The sequence below is a fragment of the Callorhinus ursinus genome, unplaced genomic scaffold (assembly GCF_003265705.2).
Source record: "Callorhinus ursinus isolate GAN/ISIS: 27379988/994484 unplaced genomic scaffold, GSC_fseal_2.0 scaffold12, whole genome shotgun sequence".
NCBI lineage: Eukaryota > Metazoa > Chordata > Mammalia > Carnivora > Otariidae > Callorhinus > Callorhinus ursinus.
This window is the reverse complement of record NW_027397074.1, coordinates 54,776,651-54,803,163: the sequence shown is the minus strand read 5'-3', so window position 1 is coordinate 54,803,163 and position 26,513 is coordinate 54,776,651. Positions and strand designations below refer to the sequence as shown.

Sequence of the window (26,513 nt, the reverse complement as noted above, 5' to 3'; positions counted from 1 at the left end):
TAGACAATAATTGTTTAATTCAGTGAGGGGGTTTATATATACAGGATTTCCTGTATATCGGAGCAGTTTTCTTAAGGACAGAAACTAAGGTGGAGGGAAAGGATGGCACTAACAATTACTGGAAGTTCCCTCCGCTGCTGGTGCTGTTGTAGGGTTTTTTTCTCTTTTTTACCACTTTATTGCAGTATGATTGACATACAAAAAGCTGTACTTGTTTGATGGATACCACCTGATGAGTTTAGAAATAAGTATACACCACTGGAACCATCACCACAATCAGTGCAATAAACATATCCATCACCTCCAAAAGTTTCTTCCTACCCTGCGTGTGTGTGTGTGTGTGTGTGTGTGTGATAAGAACACTTCATTGTAGGTTCATCTCACGCATCTCATACACTTCTTACAATGACCGTATGCAGACAGATTAGTTTTAACATTTTGTGGATAAAGAACTGGGCTCAGGGAGGTTTTGCCACTTTCCCACGGTTGTACCATTAGTAAATAGTTTGTCTGTGATTAAAGTCCAGGCCCATCTGATTCCAAGGTTGTCCTTGGCTGACCTCGGCCACATGGGACCCTGAGTGCTTCTTTCCAGGAGTCATGGGTTATGTATGTAGTCCTGCTAGGACAGGCCCATGTGGGCAGAATCTTGCCTTGCCCCCTGCCTCTTTTTTAGTGTCCCTTGACCCCTTGTTGATTGCTTGTTTGTTCTATTGTTTGGCAGATTTAGAGTTTTCTGATAAGTCAAAGGCTATAGCAGAATTAAATCATCAAACAGCAATGTTATTCAATCAAATAAGATTTAAAGGGATTATCACCTATTATATTTTAGGTGTGTTGCTTTCTTTACCTGTCTGCAAGTTTTGTTTTATTGCCAGGGAAGGTGATAATGCAACATGCTAAATATGAAGTACCTGTTTATTTCTTTTAAAAAGGGATACAGTGGCAAAGTTAGTTAAAACTCCTAAGCCTTCAAATATATTTTGTTTGCCTTTTTTCTTTTTGTTATATAGGAGACATTTCTTTGTGGTTATCGGTTTTGAAATTGCATACACCGTCTTTAATGAAATTCCTGAAAAATAAAAAACAACAATGTTGTCAATTGTCTTCTAAAAAGAGAATGTTGCTTATCTCACAAAGTTGTGGTTTTATCAATAATACAGTATATGGCTATGTTAGAAGAGGCCTGGGAGCCATAAATACGATAATATACACAGCCAGACAGTAATGTTTATCACATGTTGTATTGAAAGGGCTTTTCATGAAAACAGCATACACATGGATTTTCTTTTCCTTGAAGAGAGAGCTATAATTGGATTCTTTCATTTGGATTTTGGATATCTTCATACCAAACCTAATCAAAATCAATTTTTTCTCTGCTGACCCCTCTATCCTAAAACCTACAGCCAGTTCTCCTTCCCTACTTTCTCTGGTAGCACCAATTTCTGGCCAAGCAAACAGAGAATCTCAGTCAAAAAAAAAGACTTGAGGTCATCTACTTCAAACTCCTGTCTCATCTAGGAAGTGCTTTGGCAACACGACTGAGATCCTGATCTCTAACTTAGTCTACCAGGATTCAAATCTAGGCCACTTGCAATGGTTTCTTGAGCAAATCACTTCACCTCTTGGTGCCTTGGTTTCAATTAGAATAATAAGAGAACCTATTGCATTGACTTGTAATGAAGAATACATGACATATCACTATGTAGAGTACTCAGCCCAGTGCCCAACACATAGTTAAACACTCAATAAATGTTAGTCTTTAATATTAGGAAGCAGATATTTATCATCTTTTCTTAACCTCTGCCAGTGCTAAGAATCACACAACTTTCAAGGCAGATCATCCCAATATTGGAGGGTTATCATTTTAAGAAGTCCCATATTCCTTCAACAAACATTCATCAAGTGTCTGCTATGTACAACATATGATGCTAGAATCTGAGAACAAAGTGATGAGTGAGAATAGTATCTGTCCTCACAAAGTTCCCAATCTATCAAGAGTTCAGCACCAAGTGGCCTGTGGCTGTCCTGCCCCCCTTGGAAGTGATACTTTCATGTTCCCCAGGGATGTGACCAATGAGATCCTCCATCTACCCCTAAGCAACTAGCCACAGGCTCCCCAGGGAGGTCAGTCCTCTCTTCTGGAGCAAATCACTTTGCTCTTGTGAACCTCCATTTCTTTAAGTCTAAATGGGAGTAAATAACCCTGCCTATTATGTCACTGGATTGTAGTAAAAATAAAATGAGATCATTATATAGTCTTTGTAACCTACCAGGTATTCAGTAATGATGAAATATTCCATATGTTAAGCCAAAGAAAAAAAATGACTCTCGTCATGATGGAATTGTAGATATCAGTCAGCAAGGGACGATCTTAGGTCTTTTGGCTAGGAGCTGATAGAGGGGGGTAAGAGGAAGAACTGTACCAAGCCCCCAAAGCAGGCTTACCAGCAAGGACAAGACTAGACTGAATCAACAAGGCATCCAGCACTGCCTCTGAAAATCTAATCGGTGGGCACGTATTTTGTTGGAAGGTCACCAGGTTTTAGATCCAGACAGACCTAGACTCAAAAGGCCTTATCTACCACTTATTAGCTGGGTGATCTTGTGCAAGACACTCAATCAAAGCTGCAATTTCCTCATTTGTCAATTAGATTCTCTTTCCTGGGAAATTCAGAGTTAGAATGTAGAGACATTCAGAGTCTGGACTAGTCTTTTGAGCAAAGGGGATGTGATATCAAGGAATATAAATTAGCTATCATCTGCCCACCACAGACTTGAAAAAACAACAAAGTCAGTGTGCAGAGAGAAAAGAGCCAAACCGCACTGCAGAGAGAAGCAGGAGGGACAGGTGAGGAAACCGCCCAGCTCCTGATGCGCTTCTACTTTCAGAGAACAGAACTTCCTAAGACTCAGTGGAATTTGGGTTCCAGGATCATCCCTGAACTTTTTTTTTTTAAGATTTTTATTTATTTATTTGAGAGAGAGAGAGAATGAGAGAGAGAGAGCACATGAGATGGGGGGAGGGTCAGAGGGAGAAGCAGACTTCCCGCCAAGCAGGGAGCCCGATGCGGGACTCGATCCCGGGACTCGATCCCGGGACTCCAGGATCATGACCTGAGCCGAAAGCAGTCGCTTAACCAACTGAGCCACCCAGGCGCCCATCCCTGAACTTTTAAAATAAACCGTTTCTTTAGGCTTAAGTTTGGTCTAGGTTTAGGCTTAGTCAGTTTCTATTTCTTGCAAGCCGGAGTAACTGATAGTTTCAGCCTGGCACTCCCCTGTTTCCTTGAGTTGTTGTTTCTTGGAGACCCAGGAAACTGTTCAGGCAGTTGCAAATGGGACTTGCAGAGCCTATCCTCTACTCTCAGATGAAAGGCAGTAGGAAGTAGGAACTGATTCTCCAACACTTTGGAGGCATGTTAGCATTTTAGCATTTTTCTAAATTATGGAGAATGAGCGAACTGCCAAACTTCATTCATCATCAGTGATATTTACCATGAACCATTCCAGCCAAAAGAATCCTGAAGAGCTAGTTTAAAAACCTAAACCAAACTGAATTGATCTTACCAGGTTTATTGCATTGAAATATTTATAGTAGGTAGTTCTAAAATTATAATTATTTTATTAAAAATAAGAGAAAATTGGCTATTGAACACACTGCTAAAAGACTGAAAATTTTATTAATAAGATGCATTTAATAATTATTTTGTCATTCCATTTAAGAAAGGCTTTTGTAGTTAATTTGAAAGACACCCATCGATTGCCTACCCCAAATCTATCCAACCTTCCCTTCTCGTTCACAAAACCCCAATTTTGTGCAGATTTCCAACCCCCTTTGAGTGGCCATGTGCTTCAGGGAAGGATGGACCTAGCCCCAGCTCCAAGCACTGGGTCATAAATGATCCCGTGATTGATTCCTCCTATGAATGGTCGGTTTAGTCTTGGATATACAACATAATTCTAACCAATGAGGTGTAAGAGTTGAGGGGTTTGGCAGGAAGACTGCTCTTTCCCAAGAGGAATACAAACAAAAGGGTGGTCTTCTCTTTCTCTGGATACTGTCATTTGAGACCAATGACAGCAAACAAAGCTAACATACCAGGAACTGCAAGACAGAAGGATTACAAAAACTGGGTGAGATTTCTGAGACACTCAGTTACCAAGTAGCATCACCTACTACCTCTAGACCACTCATTATGTGAGATAATAAGAGTACTTAATATTTAAGTCAATTTTAACTGGAGATTTCTGTGACTTGGGGCTGAAAGGATCCCAAATGATATAGCTGTATCTAACAATCTCTTTAAAATGATGGTAGCATTTGGCAATTTCTAACATTCTTAAATGTGTTTGAAAGTGAGTTGGATAAAAATAATTCCTCAACTATTCCCCTACAACCCTTCAAAGTTCCATATGTTCCAAGAAAGAAAATGTCTTTGAAATCCTCACTCCTGTCATCTGCTGTTTTGTACATAGAATGTACCAACATAGTGCCACTGCCCACTTCATGCCGCCTCCACAGAAGTCTGTCCAAGGACACCCTGTTAAAACTCTTTATTTGGAGAATTTCCTTTCCTTCACTCCCACTATTATTGTATGAGAGTGTTTTCTGGGCTTTTTTCCCTAGTATCCTTTTCTTTCTCCCTTTTTGCCATTCCTAAGTAAGAGTGATCTTCCTTGGGGCGCCTGGGAGGCTCAGTCATTAGCGTCTGCCTTTGGCTCAGGTCATGACTCCAGGATCCTGGGATCGAGCCCCGCATCGGGCTCCCTGCTCCGCGGGAAGCCTGCTTCTCCCTCTCCCACTCCCCCTGCTTGTGTTCCCTCACTCGTTATGTCTCTCTCTGTCAAATAAATAAATAAAATCTTTTTTAAAAAAATAAATGTAATACTGCTATGGTTATGATTACAGAAAATCTATGGCTTCCATTGCACCAACTTCTCTATATTTTTCTTTACCAGGATTTGACTTACTTGCATCTAATTCATTTTTGTAGCTCAGCATCTAGCACTGGCCTGAAAACTAGTAGGCACTACACGAACACTTTTTGATTGAATGACCATGTTACTGCCTGGCTCATAACCCTCCATGGGCTCCTGACTGCCTATAGTATAAAATCCATACACTTTAACATCGTTTACAAAACTTCTACTACTTGGCTTCTACACACATGTCTCACTTCATCTTCTACATTCCAGCTAAGCAAGATCACTCGTAGCTCCCCAAACAAACACTGCCTTCAACTGGGAATGTCTTCCCAGGCTCTTTCTCCTAACCTGGTGAATTTCTTTTTACATTTGAGAACCAAATCAAGGATCTTTTCCTTTAAAGTCTTTCCTGACCATCTTAGAGCTGGCCACCAAGTCCAGAAACACAGGCAAATACATAATAGTTTTGTTGGTATTATGTTACACTATAGGATGAAATAATATATCTGCATTTCCAGACTTCATGGCCACTCTGTAGCTAGACCTGATCCTTCCCTCCTTTGTACTCCCACAGTATCTTTTGCCTCTTTCATAAAGTACTGATTACCCAGGATGCAACACACAGAGGCCCTGCCTTACTGATCTGTGTATCCCAGCCACCCAACTCCGTGATGGACACAGGTGAAGCACTCAGCAAATATGTGCCAATAAACAAAATGTCCACAAATATTATGGATCATCTATGTGTTAGGCAAGGAAAACTGCCACCTTGAATCATGGATAGTGAATAACCTTAGCATACAAATCCTGTCTGCAATCACTTTCATCCTTATTGCTCTGGATAGTAAAGCAAAATGCTTGCCATGTGCCCTGGTGAGTTCATATTGCATTGCTTATATTCAGCTTTCACTCATGGTTAAAACATGTCTTCTTTGAACAAATACTTGCATGTTTTAAAAAGGAAAAAATTAAGGAAATGTGGCTTATAATCAGTCAATGTTATTTGATGCCTTCAAGAAGAAAAATATCAACAGAGTAAAATGAATAAAACATTTCAAAATTAATGATACACTAACATATGAATGTTATTAATAAGAGAAAATTAAAATTTTACAAAGAGCTATTATCTAAACTGACCAGATAAATGCAATGCCGTTAAGGTCAACTTTAATTTATACAGGGGCGCCTGGGTGGCTCAGTTGTTAAGCGTCTGCCTTCGGCTCAGGAGGCTCAGGTCATGATCCCGGGGTCCTGGGATCGTGTCCCACATCAGGCTCCCTGCTCCACGGGAAGCCTGCTTCTCCCTCTCCCACTCCCCCTGCTTGTGTTCCCTCTCTCGCTGTGTCTCTATCAAATAAATAAATAAAATCTTAAAAATAAACAAAAACTTTAATTTATACTGGCTGATAGAGCTCATGTATATAGTTGCAGTCAGATCATATGGCATTTCAACTAGTGAACTAGTGGTCCCCCGCCCCCTCTACCTGCAGCAGATGTCCTCTAGATTATGGTAAAAATTCTAAGCAAGGGGCACCTGGTGGCTCAGTCAGATAAGCCTCGGACTCTTGGTTTCGGCTTAGGTCATGATCTCGGGGTTGTGAGATCAAGCCGCCTGTTGAACTCCACACTCAGCACAGAGTCTGCTTGGTATTCTCTCTCTCCCTCTCCCTCTGCCCTTCCTCCTGCTCACATGTGCTCTCTCTCTCTCTCTCTCTCAAGTAAGTAAATCTTAAAAGAAAAAATCCCAAGCCAGTCTCCTCTCAGCAAACTCTAATGAAATGGTATTGCTTAAAGATGACATTTGGCCAGAAAAATAAACACTTAACATGACAGTTTCATGAGACAGTCTGCGAAGTGGAAGACAGCCTCCGGTGAGTGATGGAAACCACACTGTCAGATGCATGTTTCACAGTTGCACACTGGCTGGTCTAAAGAGGGAACCATTTAGAGGCTCTCTCTGATTTTTTTTTTTTAAGGATTTTATTTATTCATTTGAGACACAGAGATACAGAGAAAGAGAAGAGAAAGCATGAGCAGGGAGAGAGGCAGAGGGAGAGGGAGAAGCAGGCTCCTTGCTGAGCCAGGAGCCCGATGTGGGGCTCGATCCCAGGACCTGGGATCATGACCTGAGCCGAAGGCAGACGCTTAACCATCTGAGCCACCCAGGTGCCCCTCTCTCTGCTTTAATAATGACTTATTGTCCTGGGAAACTTCACTCTCTCCCACAGTAGAGTGCTTATAATTTCATGGTCACTATGACCATTCTTAACCTTTAAGAGATGCTCCAGATCTGGGGGAAGTTATATTTTCAATCTGATTTTGAGTATTGCAGTAGGGAGGTAATGCCATCATCACTCATTGAAATCTCAAGTAAAATTACTGTCATCCAATAAAGAACTACTCTGTTCATCATTAATCCAACCTATAAAAGTCAACTTGCAAAATGAGCCATAATAAATATGTATTCATGGCACAGGAGCACCCAAAACTAGGACTGCCAACTTGGCACTTAAAACCTCTCCCAGGAAGTTGATAAAATGATACAGGGTGATTCAAAAAGTACTGAACACTTCCAAAGTAGACTACTCAGTAACCAGGTAATATACAACCACATATGTATTAAACTGTGGGTGACCTTTTAAGTGTCTAGCCATAGGGAAAGTATTAGGCTTTTACCACATGTTTATATTTGTTAAGTGTTCTTTTTGAATCATTCCGTACAATACTATGGGTATTCTAATCTGAGGTCCAAAAATGGGATTTAGATGGGGTTAGATTAGATTCAGGGCTGTGGAATCCCTGAAATTATATTTGAGATAAAATTATATATGAGATAAATTTATATTTTATCTCATATTACAATTTGTCTTTATGTGATAACATGGAATCAATAAAACTTTCCATTAACAGATTTTTCAGTGATATTAATAATTATTTAATCTTAAGTTTAATTTGGGATTTAATAAGGTCCTACATTACTTTTAGGTCTATTAGTAGACATATAAAAAGAACAAGTTGTCATATTAAGTACACTTCATTCAATGCAATCCCTAACATAACACCTATGGCATTTTTCACAGAACTAGAACAAATAATCCTAAAATTTATATGGAACCACAAAAGACCCTCAAGAGGCAAAGCAATCTTAAGAAAGAACAAAGCTGGAGGTATTATGCTCTCTGTTTTCAAAGTATACAACAAAGATATAGTAATCAAAACAGAACGGTACTGGCACAAAAACAGACCCATAGATAATAGCATAGAATTGACAGCCCAGAAATAAACCCACATTCATATGGCCAATTAATCTATGACAAAGGAGGCAAGAATGTACAGTGGGGTGGGGGGCTGGTGGCTCAGTCGGTTAAGCTTCTGCCTTCAGCTCAGGTCATGATCAGCGGGGAGCCTGCTTCTCCCTCTCCTCCCTACTCATGCTCTCTCTTGCTGCCTCTGTCGCTATCTCTGTCTCTCTCTCAAATAAATAAATAAAATATTTTTTAAAAAAACAAACGCAAGGGGCGCCTGGGTGGCTCAGTCGTTAAGCATCTGCCTTTGGCTCAGGTCATGATCCCAGGCTCCTGGGATCGAGCCCCACATCAGGCTCCCTGCTTGGCAGGAAGCCTGCTTCTCCCTCTCCCACTCCCCCTGCTTGTGTTCTTTCTCGCTCACTGTGTCTCTCTCTGTCAAAAAGATAAATAAAATCTTTTAAAAAAAGAATAGAAACAACAAAATACACTTCTTTAAAAAAAAACAAACAAATGTACAATGGGGAAAAGAGAGTCTCTTCAACAAATGGTTTTGGGAAAACCGGACAGCAACATGCAAAAGAATGTAACTGGACCACTCTCCTACACCATGCACAAAAATCAACTCAAAATGGATTAAGGACTTAAATATAAGACCTGAAACCATAAAATTCCTACAAGAAAATATAGGCAGTAAGCCATTTGACATTGATCTTACCTATATTCTTTTGGATATGTCTCCTCGGGCAAGAGCAACAAAATAAAAAATAAACAATTAGAACTACAACAAACTAAAAGGCTTTTGCACAGCAAAGGAAACCATTAACAAAAGGAAAAGTCAACCTACTGAATGGGAAAAGACACTTGCAAATGATATATCCGGTAAGGGGTTGATAGCCAAAATATATAAAGAACTCACACAATTCAGTAATAACAACAAGAAACCAACCTGGTTAAAAAATGGGCAGAGAAGGCATACAGATGGGCAAGAGGCACATGAAAAGATGTTCAACATCACTAATCATCAGGGACATGCAAATCAAAACCACAATGAAATACACCTCACACAGTCAGAATGGCTATTATGAAAAAGACAAGTATTGGCAAGGATGTTGAGAAAAGGCTGGAACTCAATGCACTGTTGATGGGAATGTAAATTGGTGAGGCTACTATGGAAAACAGTATAGAGGTTCCTAAAAAAATTAAAAATAGAACTACCATACAACTAGCAATTCCACTTCTGGGTATTTATCTGAAGAAAAGGAAAACACTAATTCAAAAAGAAACATATACTGCCATGTTCTTTACAGCATTATTTACAATAGCCAAGATATGGAAGTCACCCAAGTGTCCATTGATAAATTATTAAAGAAGATGTGTTATGGGTGTGTACATATATACATAATATTCCAATATCACTCCACCATAAAAAATAATGAAACCTTGTCATTTGCAACAAGATGGATGGATCTAGAAGATATTGTGCTAATAAAGTAATTCAGACAGAGAAAGACAAATACCATATGATTGCAGTTATATGTGGAATCTAAGAAACAAATGAACAAACAGAAGAGAAACAGACTTATAGACACAGGGAACAAAGTGGTGGTTGCCAGAGGGCAGGGGTGGGGGGGATGGGTGAAATAGGTGAAGGGGATTAAGAGGTACAAACTTCCAGGTATAAAATAAATAAGTCTCAGGGATGATAATGTACAGCATAAGGAATACAGTCAATAATATTGCAGTAACTTTGTACGGTCACAGAGGGTAACTAGACCTATCGAGGTGATCATTTTATAATGTATGAAAATATCAAATCACAACTATGTTGTACACCTGACACTAATATAATACCATATGTCAATTATTCTTCAACTTCAAAATAACAAGTACACTTCAACCCTGGCTGCTGCAGTGTTGTTATCAGCATTCTTGCTGTAGGGCCCAGGGTCATTGCTAGCCTCTAGAGAATCTCTTCTAACTTCTACAGAATTTAAAAAGTCACCAAGATGCCCTTCTCTTGGTGAGAGGGAGGCAGTCCTCCAATGGAGAGCATTGTTTGGCATGGGAGATGTGATTGGATTTCAACCCCTTCCCACCCCCTCAGCTGGGTACCTTTGTGTATCACACAAAGGGTACAACTGTAAACAGTGCCCCACTTGGGTGCTAATGGAAGTAAAAATATACTAGGACTCTTCCATACTTTTTCTATAGGGAAACACTTTGAACAAATACAGTATACACTCTTACTCAAAAAAAAAAAATTGTATTTGATTCTAAGATCCACGTTTTTTAACAATTCAAAGTCTCTGAAATTAATGTTTCTTACAGTGCTATACCCAGTCAGCCACTCAATAAATTTTATATAATGAACACATTTGCTAAGCAAAAAAATTAAGGAAGTGAAATAATTCTAAATTCTATTTTTATATTTCAGTCAGAATAATAGGTCATTTTCTAATTGAAAGATGACACCCAGTAGATCTATCAAATAGAGTACTTTTTCTTATCCTCTGTTTTCAAGGACTCAGACTAAAATAATTCCTCCTCAACCTCAAAGCACTTTGTTTACACTCTTCTTGTGGCCTTACACTATTCTGCTTTTCACTGTAATTATATTTTGCTTCTCTTGCCTGTAAGCTCCTACAGGGCAGGGCTCGTGGACCTTTGTCTTCTCTGCTATGTAGGGCAACAACACAGTCAAGTGGAAGCAAAATGGGCTCTGGAGACAGGCCAACCTGCATCCAGGTCTTGGTCCTGCTGTCTAGTGGCTCTATGATTGTGAGCAAGTTATTTAACTTCCCAGAGTCCCATTTCCTCACGTGGAAAATGGAGGTAACATGGGATTGGTCTGAAGGTTGTTTTTTTTTTTCTTTTAAGATTTTATTTATTTATTTGACAGAGAGAGAGACACAGTGAGAGAGGAAACACAAGCAGGGGGAGTGGGAGAGGGAGAAGCAGGCTTCCCGCGGAGCAGGGAGCCCGATGCGGGGCTTGATCCCAGGATCCTGGAATCATGACCTGAGCTGAAGGCAGACGCTTAACGACTGAGCCACCCAGGTGCCCCTGGTCTGAAGGTTTAAAACTGAGTTGAGTTATAAATGACTGGCACTTAGCAGGTTCTTTGTAATGGACTGTCACTATTTTTCAGAGTTCTGGAAACAAACAGATTCACATTCAGGCTTGCCCACTTATTGTGTCCCCTAACTACCAGTTACTTCTGGATGCCTCAGCTTCTAAGCACCAGGAAGGTAGGATGCTGTCTGTCTCATTCACTGTATGTCCTTAGCATCTAACACAGAGCCCGGCTGGTGTTGAATGGACCAGTGAATGAATAAAAAATGAAAATAATCCCTTACAGCACTATTGTAAGAATTACAAAAAATGTATATAAAGTGCCAGTCACAGTTACAGTGCCCAGCACATAGTAGAACCAATAACTGATTTTTGATTTTCAAAACCAATAGATACAAAAAAAAAAAAAAAAAGGATGCAAAGAATGCTATGGGCATTCACACCCTTGTTTTTATCATGTAATTACTGGACTAGGCAAGAGAGGACACGGCTAAATGGCTGGTCTGATGACTAATATGTTCCATCCAATCAAGTAGATTCAAAAAGATCACAGTGAACATACAGGACACTTGGTAGTCCCTTTCCTCTTTATTTCAAATACTACTTTCCTAACTGTGACCTTTCTGCTCCCACCCATTTAGAGGGAGGTGGCTCCTATGACCTTTGTCACATATATAGAGAGTATAGAAGCCATGACTCTGGAGGTCAGGACAAGGGAGGTTCTTCCTGCCCTGGATACTACCCTCCCATTATTACGGCACCATGGGAAGGAGGGCTGTGTAGAAATGAAGAATGGGTGGAGGGAGGGTAAATTGTAACCGTGAGTCTAAAGATAAATGATTACACCTCATCTGTAACCTGGCTTCTCGGTGATCTCACCTAAAATATTCCATGCTGATCCGTGTCATTCTTGTTCTCTAAGACAGATAGGAAAGTAGAGTCCATAAGCCATACTGGAGTAACTGTTGATCAAAGAGGAGGGGGGTGCCTGGGTGGCTCAGTCGTTAAGCATCTGCCTTTGGCTCAGGTCCTGGGATCGAGTCCCACATCGGGCTCCCTGCTCCGCGGGAGGCCTGCTTCTCCCTCTCCCACTCCCCCTGCTGGTGTTCCCTCTCTCGCTGTGTCTCTCTCTCTCTCTGTCAAATAAATAAAATCTTTAAAAAAAAAAAAAAAAAGAGGGCGCCTGGGTGGCTCAGTTGGTTGGGCGACTGCCTTTGGCTCGGGTCACGATCCTGGAGTCCCAGGATCGAGTCCCGCATCGGGCTCCCTGCTCGGCGGGGAGTCTGCTTCTCCCTCTGACCCTCCCCCCTCTCGTGTGCTTTCACTCTCTCAAATAAAATCTTAAAAAAAATAAAATCATGTTCATTTAAAAAAATAAAAATTAAAAATTAAAAATTAAAAAAATTAAAAAAAAAAAGAGGAGGAAAAAGCCCAGGGCTGTCATGCTGAATTACCAATTTAAATTTTGATGTCATACATCCTTATATTGAGAGCCTTAATTGCAAAATATAAGAGGACACAGAGTTAAAACAATGTGATAGGTCTTCATACAAGCTTTTCCTGGCAAAAAGGTCTAAGCAGTAAACTGAAGGCCTATCCTTAAGCTTCCTCAGCCTCCTGTGGTCCTCTCTAAGCCTTTAATGATGGATACAGATTTCTGGCCACAACAAGGAACACAAGACACAGGAAGCAGCAGCAACACTGCCTGAAAAAGAATGAACAGAAAATTTTCCAGGACCAAAAATGCAAGAAGGGAAGAAGGGAGGGCAGAGAGACGGGGGGAGGGGAGAGAGAAGAAAGGCACGAAATAACTAACCTAACAAGGTCCAGCCATATCAAGGATTAATTATGTAAAACACTGAGCTGAAGGAGCTCTGAGGAATGGCCCTTTCACCCCCCACTGGCCTTTGGGGGGCATTTGCGTTAGTTGACTGAGGAATATGATGCTGGGGGCGCCTGGGTGGCTCAGTCGGTTAATTGTGTGCCTTCGGCTCAGGTCATGATCCCAGGGTCCTGGGATCGAGCCCCACGCTGGGCTCCCTGCTCAGTTGGAAGCCTGCTTCTCCCTCTGTCTATCCCTCCCCCTGCTTGTGCTGTCTGTCAAATGAATAAATAAAATCTTAAAAAAGTGAACAAATAATTAAAAAAAGAAAAAGGAATATGATGCTGACCTACATGAAACAAGATGCTGGAAGAACCCTCTATTTCAGACACCAGACTACATGAGTGCCCAGGGCCACTTTTGAGGGTACCAAGCTACAAACAGGTGGTCAGCATCTGACATCCTCCTTGCTCTGTTTATATAAAATATCTTCCAATCTTCCCCTTCCACTTGGGCCACTCCAAATGGAAGAGACAGAAGTGGCATGAATGGCAGCTGGGAGGAAGTGTGTATGTGGAAGGGAGGTGGGGAGTTAGCCCCATTCTGGACACACACTCATCAGTGTTTGTTAAAAACTTCTCCAGTCTTCCAAGGGCAACAAGGATCAAAGCTGAAGGTCCTGTCATGTGTGACAAAAAGGAAATTTTTCTTATACCAGATTCTCCTTCCAGGTACTTGGGAGAATCCTTCAAAAGTACCACCCACTGTCCGTCCCCAGCGAGCAGCCTGGAGCCTGGAGCCTGGAGCCCGGAGCCAGGCTGCCACTTGGTTCTCAGCAGGTTACGGCTCCCTGTGTCATAAGCAGACTCCCCGGGTGCTGTCAGCCTTCCTCTTCTGTTTTACCGCCACCACGGACACGTGCCTCTGCCCGAATCCCTCAAAGCACCACGAAGATCAAAAGGCTTATGCCGACAGAAAAGAACTTACACTATAGGAAATGGTATTTTCCCAAAACTGAATTGGGCCCCCAAGTCCTCATCCTGCCCCACATTGCATCTGCTCCACATTTCCTAGTATTACCATTTTTTGTTTTCCTTGGTTCAGGACTCCTTCTTTGGGATTATGGCAGGCAGACCTAAATCCGTTTACCCAAGAGAAGCCCTTGGGCCTCTGCAGGTGCTGTCAAGCCCACTACCCCTCTGATCTGGATCTGCCAACATGTGGCAGAGGGAGAAACTGAAGCAGAAGGAAGACCCTGAGAAGAGAGGAGAGGAGAGAGATCTGGTGTGAAACATCAGCACTGTGCTCTACAGCTCACAGTTGTCTCCTAATAGTAACATTCTATCTTCATTTTTTTATGTAACAATTTTTATTCATAATAAGTGATCTTCTTACAAGAAAAACTGAAGGACTGTCTATTATAATTTAACCAAGCTGAAATTTTGTAACATGAGGCCGTACAGTGTGTTCTTTTATAGAAAAAGGCTAGGTCTGCCTTATCCCTAAGAAAAAAGAACACGGTGAGAAAGAACACAGACTGCCTTATTTATTGAGACTGCTAAAATAATAAATTGATTATTATGAGTCCCATTTTAGTATGTTTGAATGAGAATTTGTTGAAGCAGAAGGGGCATTATGGGAAAAATGCTTAGGAAGTGAAATTAGATATTTCATACATGGAGTAGCGGCTGCTTGGAGAGCAGAAAAACCCTCAGGAATAATTTATCAAGTGGCGATGCAGCCAACAACAATGAACACAACTCTTCTTCCAGATGAGAGAATGGTCCAGGATAGCTGTGACTGCAGATGACAGCACATTATATTCCAGATACTGGAACTATTGCATAACTAATGTTCAAAGGTTTATAGCCCAGAATGAGTGCAAACCACCTTTGATTCAACATTATCAAAAACAGAATACTAAATATTAAAATATTAAAGCATAATCACATGGTAGATGTACACCATGGCCAAAATGCAATGTGATATTTGGCTTATGCAATGAAGCTTTCTGTAGGTATGAGACAATCCAAACACCAGCTACTACTGAATGACCACGTCTGAGATTAAACAAGTGTGTAAGGTAGAAAAGCCACAACTGGTATAAAAACAAGAAAAAGAAAAGGAAAATAAGAAAGAGTGGTAATGAACAAGTTCAACAGAGTAACTGCAACTTTTAGTAGATAGGTCTTCAAGGACATTTGTAAATGATGTCCCTGCTCTTTGGCAGACAGGTCAAAGCTATTTTTCTGAAACTATAAACATTTGTTGGGAGACAATTTTAGAAAGAGGAGGTAAAAGGCAGTCCCAAAGTAAAATTGTCAGGTTGGTAAAAGTCCATTGACATGAAAACAATAGCTTCTTAGGAGAGGACTGACATGATGTCGATGATTCTTATAGGAAGATCAATCTAGTAATCAGAAGAATGAATTGAAAGAGGATGGGCAGGGTTGGGTTCAGGTTCTGTGTGTCTGAAGCTATCATCAGCTTAAAGAGGGTGTAGGTCATTTTTAAGAAAAAGAATATATATTTAAGAATACAAAACTGCCTGAAAATAGAGCTACCATATGATCCAGCAATTGCACTACCGGGTATTTACCCCAAAGATACAAATGTAGGGATCCGAAGGGGTACATGCACCCCGATGTTTATAGCAGCAATGTCCACAATAGCCAAACTGTGGAAGGAGCCAAGATGTCCATCGACAGATGAATGGATAAAGAAGATGAGTTATATATATATATATATATATATATATATATATATATATATATACACAATGGAATATTATGCAGCCATCAAAAGGAATGAGATCTTGCCATTTGCAATGACATGGATGGAACTGGAGGGTGTTATGCTGAGTGAAGTTAGTCAATCAGAGAAAGACATATGTCACATGACCTCACTGATATGAGGAATTCTTAATCTCAGGAAACAAACTGAGTGTTGCTGGAGTGGTGGGGGAGTGGGAGGGATGGGGTGGCTGGGTGATAGACATTGGGGAGGGTATGTGCTTTGGTGAGCGCTGGGAATTGTGCAAGACTGTTGAACCACAAATCTGTACCTCTGAAATAAATAATGCAATATATGTCAAGAAAAAAAAAAAAGAAGAAGATAGCAGGGGGGAGGAATGAAGGGGGGGAAATCGGAGGGGGAGACGAACCATGAGAGACGATGGACTCTGAAAAACAAACTGAGGGTTCTAGAGGGGAGGAGGGTGGGGGGATGGGTTAGCCTGGTGATGGGTATTAAAGAGGGCACGTTCTGCATGGAGCACTGGGTGTTATGCACAAACAATGACTCATGGAACACTACATCAAAAACTAATGATGTAATGTATGGTGATTAACATAACAATAAAAAATTAAAGAAAAAAAATACAAAACTGCCACTCCCAGAGCCTTTGAATGGACCTATATAATGAAGGAGGCCTGAAGGTTAAGCTTCTGTACCTTCACAATAAGCTACCTTATGGGTAAGTGATAGCTTAAAGCCACTAACGCTATCACGCCACCTATCTGACCACCCAAGCTAGAAACCCAGGAGTCATCTTTGATTCTTCCTCTTACTCCCTCTTCAGTCACCAAGTCATGCCCATTTTATTTCCTAATTATTTCTCAAATTCATTTCTTTCTTCATTTTTTTTTTTTTTGAAAGAGAAAGAGAGCATGCAAACAGGAGGGGAGAGGCGGAGAAGGGCAGAGGGAGAGAGAATCTTAAGCAGGCTCCATGCCCAGCACAGAGCCCAAGGTGGGGCTCAATCTCATGACCCTGAGATCATGACCTGAGCCAAAATCAAGAGTCCTACACTTAACCTACTGAGCCACCCAGGTGCCCCTCTTGCTTCCATTCTTTAATACCAATACATTAGTCATCAGCACCTCTTACCTACTCTACTGCAAACAGCTTCCTAACAGGTTCCCTGTTCCCAGTCCTGTTTACCTCCCAGAAATCCTTGACCCTAACCCTCAGAACACTCTATCTAAAAGGTAAATCTACAATTTCACACATCTATTGACTACCCTTCATTAAAGCCCCAGTTAGGAGAAAGCTCTAAGCCTCTTTAGCATGACAAGCAAGGCCTCCATGACCTTGTCCTTTGTACCTCAGCAACCTCAGCATTCAACTCTTCACGGTATCCACAACTTACAACCTGTATTTCTTTGCAAACACCTTGAAAGTTTTCACATCCAGGCTTTCAGTTCCTGGCTGACCTCTTGGCTTGGAGTCTCCCTTTCTCCTCATCTTCCTCCTTCCCACCTCCCTTAAGGTACTCTGCACACTACATAAAGAGGACTTATTTCTGTCTCCCTTTTCCTCTCCTCTCCAGCCTGTCATTAACTCAAGGGTAGGGGCCATGTCTGACTCATGTTTGTATCCCTAGCACTTAGCAGAATGTAGGTCCTCACTAGATTATTTTTGAATGAACAAATTAATGACTGAATCAATCACTGTATGAGTCATTCTCTGTGACAAAACACAGAGAGACAAGAGAGTAGAGAACTTAGTTCTGGGCTATGCCCATTATTGTGGGTGACAGAAAGAAAAGAAGGCAATTAAGCATAGGCTACTGAGAATAGTCAGAAAAGTAGAAGGATTAACAGGAATTGTGTCATCTTCTATTTATCACTAAGTTACACAGTTTCTACAGTGAATGCACACTACTTTTTAAATAAGAAATAAGTTTATTAGGGTACATGCTAAGCTGCTTAAAACAAAGAGACCCCAAAATAAAACTATTAAAATACAGTATAAGTTTATTTCTCTCTCATGTAAAGACCCAAAGGTGATCAGTCCAGGGCTAGTGGAGCAGCCGGGCTGTCCTCAACGTGCCACCCCTGTCTCGTGACCGCCACTTTCCAAGGCTGCTTCTAGGCAACAGTGAGAACAAAAGTGGAAGGACAGGCAGAAGCAACAAGTTGCCCCCAGCTCCTGGCCAAACAGCCATACCCAGCTGCAAGGGATATTGGGAAATGTAGTCTCTAGTTGGGCATCGATAGGCCCAGCTAAAACTCAGGAGAGTTTTATTCATAAAAGGAAAAAAAGAGAAAGGAATACCAGGGATGACCAGTGGTCAGATGGAAAGTGTTCTGTTCTGTTGGTTTTCTATGAGCAAGGAAAAGAGAATGTTTTAGTAAAGCAGGAGAAGCAAAAGCCCGATTTCAAGGAACTTAGAGTTACTGGGTACTGGACAAATGAAGATTAAAAAGTACAGATCATTCATTCAAGATTAACAGTAAACTGAAGAAGAGAAATAGGGTGGTGACTAGAAAAAACTACAGACTTGAACCAGATTCTGGTTTGTTTTTCTTTTCTTTTTTTTTTTTTAAAGATTTTATTTATTTATTTGACAGAGAGAGATAGTGAGAGCAAGAACACAAGCAGGGGGAGTGGAAGAGGGAGAAGCGGGCTTCCCGCTGAACAGGGAGCCCGACGCGGGGCTCGATCCCAGGACCCTGGGATCATGACCTGAGCCGAAGGCAGACGCTTAACGACTGAGCCACCCAGGCGCCCCTGGTTTGTTTTTCTTGGAGGAGGAATACCCGTGCTTGTTTGAAGGGGTCAGTGGAGATAAGGATCAAAGATGCTGCAGGAGACCTAAGCCTAGAGATGGCAGCCTTGCTGAGTCCTAAGGACTCCTCTCCTGAAGCTGAGGGAGGGATGAGAGGCCGGTCTGGAGACACAGGAAGTGGAAGGAAGGTATGGGGAAGTTTACCCTACCCACCAGTTCTCCAGCTCTCCCACCACAGAGTCCCAAGTCCCACACTTTCTTGCCCCTAATCCCACCCAAACACATCCCCCAAAATATCACCTATTACCCTGTCCCATTTTCTACTTTGCAAAGTCAGTGAATCACCTAGACAAGAGTTTCAACAAAGGCTCCGAGAGACACTCTGCCTCCTCTTCAACCCATTCAGTTATACACCCCTCATTTAGTACATAAAGATCCCTCTCTACATTCCCACAGCTAGGCACATGGAGATGGACAAGACAAAATCCTTGCCTTCATGGAATCAGACTTGGCGGACAGCATGTACAAGGTTGACTTCTGAAGACAATGCCCAGCGGTTGCCGTGTTACCCAGTTATTTTAGTAGTGAAATCTTCCAGGAGGGTAGATGGGGAAACAGCATGACACATGGGACACACAGTCACACTGCATATACACCTATCCTCTGGTGGCTGGAAGAATACAAAGCTAGATGATAAATCCACAGAACTCATACATAGAAAATAAAGATAACAAGCCATGTCCATCTTGAAGAGATGTTAATAGGTAAACAAGACTCCAGGTAGGACCTTGAGTGACCATAAAGAGCCAGTGGTTCTACCACCTGGATTTTCCACCAGGAGCACATGCTTCTCTCCTTCTGGTCTCCTTTCTCATCACATTCTTGGCCCTCTGTTTGCTTTTAATTTTCTCCATGTTCTCCTGCATATGATCACCTTCCGACTTTCGTTTAAACTCAATAGGCCATTAATTATCACTGCTGGGCAGTAGAGGGTACTGGTTAACAGGACACATGGACTCATAAGTGAAAGGCTTGAGTTAGATTCTCAGTCCTGGGCAATTTCAATGACATCTCTGAGCCTCAGTTTTCTCATCTGCAGATGGACATAATACATACCTTGGGGCTTGCTTCTGAGAATTAAAAGGGATGTCTGTGTAAAGTTCGCACACTGTCAGCACCTAGCAATCACCAAAAAAGGTTACTTGTTATTATGTGACAATGCACCCAGATAAAGTAGCTGGCATCAGCCCAAAGCCTGACCGGTTCAGGCTGTTGGCCCAAGTTCAAAAAAGTAATGAAAGAGCATTAAATACTGGGATGACTTACACATCCCTTCTGGAACACCCTATTGCTATATAGACCTAGAAAGAACCAGAAGCCAGAAGGAGACTGGTCTGGTTTTAACAGTAGTCAGCCTTGCTAGGGCCTCTGGGGTTGGCCTTATTAGTGCTAATAGGAAATGCTGAGTCATCCTACCCTGCAGGGACCTGGTGGGCGGTGGGGGTGGGGTGGGGGTGGGGGTGTCAGGGACTGAAATCCTCTCTGGCAGGCCTCCCAGCCAAGCATTCCAGGGCCTACTCAGCCCACTCTGATCTCCTGACCCACTTGCAGCTGACCTTTTCTTTGTCTCAGCCCGATTTATGCTCTCACCTCTCGCCCACTGATCCAACTGGTTATTTTCCTTCTCTGGGCACAAGCCTCCAGACCCCAGTTCTCGAGCCAGAGCCAAATGGGCAGGTGCTCCTACTGATACCTGGGAATTTCCACCTGGGAATCAGGGTATGCCCTGAGCAGAAAAAGGTGCTTTCTTCCCGAAAAGCCCGCTCAAGGTTTTTTTCTCAAAGAGTTAAATGAGAGGGAGGAGGAAGCAAATAAAAAAACCTACTCCAAGTGGACATGGATGAAAGAAAAGTCAAAGAAAAAAAACTAGCTATGTTTTCCAGAAGACAGATAGACGAAACTGCTTTATTAATTTCCTAATCTTATCTGGGTGATCTAAGCGTGCTGCCAGAGTTATAAAGGCGGCTTGCCATCTCTTCTCTGTTACACATTCTCCCCATAATAAGTGTCAATTTTGGTAACTAATTGACCCTTGCTCTGTGCTGTAGGCCTGTGTGAGATGAATGGTTTGTTCTGATTTTCAAGCTTCAGAGCCCTGCAACAGACTGCAGATGTCTTGAGTTACAGAGCTGGTCAACAACACTATATTAAACAAAGAAAAAGCCACACGGGAAATGCATTTCAGCATCTTTGCTTACTGAATAACCTGTACTGGCAAAAATACTTGCCCTTTGAAGTCTTGAGTATACTGCTCCCAGCCCCCATGTTCCCTTCTACGTCCCCACTTCCTGTTTCCTCAGTTGTGAAATGCCAAGCGGTTAGAAGTCTGATGCACAAGGACTGAGTGGTCACAAAAGCCTCCTCTGTCCCCACTTCTCCGGCAACCCTGACCAGAGTCCCTGCAAGTGACAGGAGGTGGAAGTGGCCGGCAGGTCTGAAGGGCACTAACCACCAACTCTACCACTTCCTTCCCTCTTGGGTTTCAATCTCTGATAACTGTCCCCTGTCCACTCCCCACCCCCAGGTGATGCAAATGTAGCCATCCCCCTGTGGGGACAGGTACAACCTGGCTGTGACATTTTACTCCTATCCACACTTATCACCAAGGGTGGCTGTGGTGGTGGCGGGGGGGGCGGGTGGCACTGCTTGCTGCCTCACTGCTCAACGCCTGAGATGCCTTCCTGCAGAGAAAGGGTGCCTTGCTTGATAGGAAATATGCACCCCACCTCTGTTCTCTCTGCTTCACACAGGGCACTCTGTTGAGCCATTCCCTATCTTGAGATTGTTCTTCTTGGCCAACACCTTAAAAGACTTGCCATCTGCTCACCAGGTCCTAAAAGTTTTGACTTCAACATCTGTGCTAAAGATCAAGTCCTTGGTTTTCATTTCTTATTCATATTTGTTTGCAGACTAATTTATTTTCAGGCTCTAGGTCTGTGTGCTTGTATTAATTCTCCTGGTTGTTAATGAAATGGTCTGACACAACTTGTTTTATTTAATTTGGTTTTTGTTGTGAGTTATTATTGAGAAACAGGATAGAATCATGGAAGGAGAACTGATAATTTTTTTTAACTATTAAGGGTTACATGAATTATTTTCATTGTTTTCTGATTATAAAACTATTGTATAATGTTTTACAAGATATGGAAAATCCAGGAAAGTTTAAATCACCAAGATAAAAAGGACAAAAATCTCACCACCCCATGGGAGTAACTGTCCACATTTTGGTATATTTCCTTCCAATCTCTTTTTCCTACAATTTTTACTAAGAATAGGAAGCCTATTTTTATTACTAGCACCCTTCAGTGAAGAACTGGGGCTGTGCTAGGGGGGTGACATATATATTTGCAACAACTCCGAAAGACAGGTGTTGCTGAAAATGTAGAAACTGAGTCTAGAAAGGTGAGTTAACAACTTGCCTGAGTGAGGATTCAAATCCACATGTCTCACTCCCAGGGCAAAACTTTGTATGAAGTGAATTCCCAACTGAAGCCTTTCGTGGATCTTATGGAGAGAAATGAAATGTCCAGAGAAGGATGTCAGAAGGTTGATGCTGTTCTTAGTGAGAGTCGGATCTATCCAGTTTATTATTAAATCAGACCTACTGAAAGAAATCTCTTCATCTGTATATAGCCATTTTCAAAGAGAGATTGATTTCTCCACGAATCCAAAATATCACTGTCATTATAAGCTGAGTAGAAAGAAATGGAGAAATCGCTCTGAATCATCTCCAAAGCAGCTTAGCAGCTCAGCTCTACCAAAAGAGAAAGGAGAGTAAATCTTTGACAGTCTGGGCCACTTTCAACACAGCATGAGCCTGGGCAATGTCTTAGCTTCCAGGGACTTCCAGCTGCAGACAAAGTCATGGCAGCACCATCTAGGGCTATTGGCCAGACGTGAATAAACGACAGGGGCAGAGAAATGGAGTTGTAGTTCTCCTAAAACTGGACTCAGATAAAAGTGTATATGAAGCAATCCCTATGCTAGCTCTCCCAGTACAAGATTTGGGGCATTAAAATAAGTACATACAATAAATGGCTTCTCTGCCCACAAAGAGTTTCATCCAGTCAACAAATATTTATTGAGCACCTACTATGTGCCAGACACTGGATAGGCCAGGTACGTCAGTAAACAAAACAAAGATCTCTGCCCTGAAGAACTGGCTGCCGAGTGGGAAAAGACAGACAAGACACAATAAACATAACTGAGACGAGTTGTGCAAATTCCAGAGTCCCAGGATTTGGGTGTGAAGTGCAGGCTTTCCTGGGGAAGCTCCTAAGTGAAGGGTTAACAAGAGGCATGGCATACCTCCATCTGCTATTCATGTTAGATTCACTTGTGTCCAGTCTGAGGGTTTGCTTTTACCTTCCTCTTACATTTCATTTTATTATTATTATTTTTTAAATTTGTAAAATGTTTACACTCTTCACTGTACTTAACAAAGTGTCACCTCCACCTCCATCTTCTCAGTCCTTTTTCCTGCTCCTTCTAGAAAGCCATTTTTACTAACATTTTTACTTCTCCTTCCAAGGCCTTTGTGGCAGAAATAAGCAAACATTCTTATTCCTCCCCCTTTATTACACAAAAGAGAGTATTCTATATATATCTTTTACCAATCTTTTGTTCTGAATCTTGTTTTTAGAGAGCTGTTGCTTTTTTTTTTTTTAACAGCTACTCTGTTTTCTCTTTTGCTTTATTTAACAAGTCCTCTATTGATGGCTGTTCAGATTGTTTTTCATCTTTTGCTATTATAAATAATGTCACAATGAATAACTCCCTGAACATAGTGTTTCAAATTTCTAGAGAGTCTTAAAAGTAGAATTGCTAAGTCAACAGGTAAATGAAATGTAACTTTATTAGTTAATTCCAGATTATTCTCTATAGAGGCTGTACCATTTTGCATTCCCAACAATTAAGGCAGCAACTGTTTCTCCACAGCCTCACCAACAGACCGTATTAGCAAACATTCTGAGTTTTGCCAATCAGGTAGGTGAGCAGTGACTTTTTTTTGTATAACTGACAAATGTTACGTTAGTTTCAAGTGTACAAGGTAGTGATTCCACAAGTTTACACATTTATGCTAAGCTCACCACAACTGTAGTAGCTACCGTCGGTGAGTAGTAATATTTTTAAATACTTTTTAAATTCATCTTCCTCTTAGTATAAGCAAGATGGAGTAGCTTTTCAGATAGTTACAAGCCGTTTCCTTTTAAATTTTTAAAAAACATTTTAACCACCTGTTCATATCTTTTGTCCATTGTGCCTCTTTTTCAGTAAAGTACTTTGGAAACCTTTCTGATTCCAGGAAAAAAAACAAGAGACAAAGGCCAATTTTAATGTGGTCACAATAGATGTATATACCAACTTGGAGAGGACTGGCATCTCCCTGAGGCTACATTGTCTAACCCAAGAAGGTGAGATGTCTTCTTATTTGTTCCTCTCTATTTGTGTTTCACAGAGTGCTTTCAAGCTGCCCTCCTATCTGTTTTGCACATTTCTTTGCATCCATTTGGTAAAACCACAACAGGATGCAGCTGACTGTGGCTGGAGAAAAGCCCATGGTCATGCTGACTGGTCTTACTTTAAATTTATTACCACAGACCTCAGGCGGTGCCTTCTTGCTCCCTAGCGGGTCACACTGCCCTGCCTTTCAGCCTCCAGCAACCCCGACAGCCAATCAGATCCCTTCCCCTCCCCTCCCCCACCCTCTCAGCGGATGGTTTTGTTTTCTACCTCATTGAGAAATCAAAACAGAACAAAAAATCAGAAGAGAACTTCTGCAGTTTTCCCTTAGGATAAAAACGCCAGCCACCCAAATCCCAATCTTTCACACACTCTCCTTCCAGGGAGAAAAAAAAAAAAAGAACACAAAAAAACCCAACGGATTAATAAAGCTGCGGCGGGGGGAGGGCGGGAAGCAGACTTCCGTTTAGATGTAAATGGAAAGTAGCGATCCAAGGGCAGGAGTCGCTCTGTAGCCTACCCCAGAAACCCAGGCTTGTGGGCATTATGTGGAAGAGGAGAAAGAGCAGCTGGGTCTTGGTGAGAGCAGAACCTGAATAACATCAGGCTGGGTTCCCCACCAGCAAAAGAGTAGCAGAATACAAGTCTAAGACCATGAGCTGGTTCACTCTCCTCCACTGGGCCCCCCAGGGAAGGGCCGGCCTTACCCAAATGTTTGTGCTCCATCCTGAGCGCTGCAGGTGGGCTGGAGGATGTCTGGGAATGCCAGGTTCACAGCAAGAATGAAGGCCCCCTCATCATTCCTGTTAAAGGCTAGAGGATGTGTGAGGGCTTAGCTGCCATGGCTGAGGCCTCTTTTGAATCCAGTGGGTGGGGATGAAGGCCTAGGAAACTGGTAAGTCACACTGAGAAAACAAGATAAACACCAAGCAATTAATAAGCAAGACAGAATGATAGAGCTGATTTATATTTACCCACTGATATGTCTACTAAATTATGCAGTAGAGACAATTCAGAAATAGGATAGTATATAATGAGGTACTGATCATAGGATGCCAGGGATAAATGCGAAAGATGCTTGAGAATGGACAGATCTCATAGCTGGAGCCTTCAGGTCACAGACACCTTGATAAACAGCGGTAGTCTAAAGCTAGATTTTTATCTCTGGCATAAAGATTGTTAAGAAGGCTTTTGCCACATAGACCTAAAAATGAGCAGGACAGAGGATGTACATTGGTGGCCATAAGATTATCTGATTGACATGATTTTCAGGAAGGTCTCAATTTAGCCAGCAGAGGGCAAAAGAACACAGAAACCATTCCAAGATTTATGATCCAAGGAATGTTTGGAATAGAAGGACTGTATAGGTATCTTTGCAAAATAAAACAACAAAAACACCACAAGTGTGGTTCTTTTGAAAGATCATATTTAAAACAGCATGCCAGGGGCTCCTGGGTGGCTCACAGTCATTAAGCATCTGCCTTCAGCTCAGGTCATGGTCCCAGGGTCCTGGGTTCGAGCCCCACGTCGGGCTCCCTGCTCAACAGGGAGTCTGCTTCTCCCTCTCCCACTCCCCCTGCTTGTGTTCCCTCTCTTGCTATGTCTCTCTCTGTCAAATAAATAAATAAAATCTTAAAAAAATAAATAAAAAAATAAAAACAGCATGCCTAAGGCAGTGACTGATTACTACTGACAGTTCTTGCTTTTTTATAAAAAGTCAGAATTTATTTAAATGATGCATTTCTTTATAGATCCTTAAATGCCTGACAAAAATATGGGAATATGTCTAAATAATTTAACCTAAATTTTAGGAAATATTTTAGTTGAAAATCCCACAGAAATAAAGTCTCTGAAACTTAAATGAACATGCATAGCAGTGATTAATTTGACGAATCTCAGAAATGGCTTTCTTTAAAGAATGTGATGCAATTGTAAATACAGAATGCAGTGACATTTGTTAAATGAGCTAACAAGTGTCAAAAATGTTAAATGGGTTGTTTATTAAAGACAATTATGCATTTAGCCTTGGAGGTCAGTAAGAATGGAGGTGGGAAGAGGGAGAGAAGGAACTGCCCTTTCCAACAGACAGAGGGCCAAAGCAGGCTTAGACCTCAACAAAATTCTGAGGCCAGTGGCCTTGTATCTTTTCCCTCCAATCTCCATCTGCTCCTCCTTTCCTGCTGTTCACCCCTGCAACTGCAAAAAGTATATTTACTACTCAAACGAAGCTTCAAGCCTACAGATTCCAGACCCAGAGAGAGAAACTGCAACAAGCTTTCTTAACAGAGATACTGTTAAAACACTTACTTTGGGGGTGGCAACGGATTATCAAATTCACTGAAGTGGAAGTCTGAGAACCAGGATTCTGGCTCTAAGGTGGATGTCATCTGGGTAAACCACCCAGTGT

The 26,513-nt window shown here is 41.7% G+C and overlaps 1 long non-coding RNA gene across 1 annotated transcript; it reads right to left on the bottom strand.

Annotated features, from left to right (window-relative positions):
* Positions 1-900: 900 nt before the first annotated feature.
* Positions 901-26,513, bottom strand: LOC141373892 (uncharacterized). Its single transcript, XR_012380289.1, has 4 exons — positions 26,414-26,513; positions 24,814-25,011; positions 19,700-19,761; positions 901-1,072 (listed from the first exon to the last, which is right to left on the bottom strand). It is a non-coding gene; the product is annotated as an uncharacterized lncRNA (long non-coding RNA).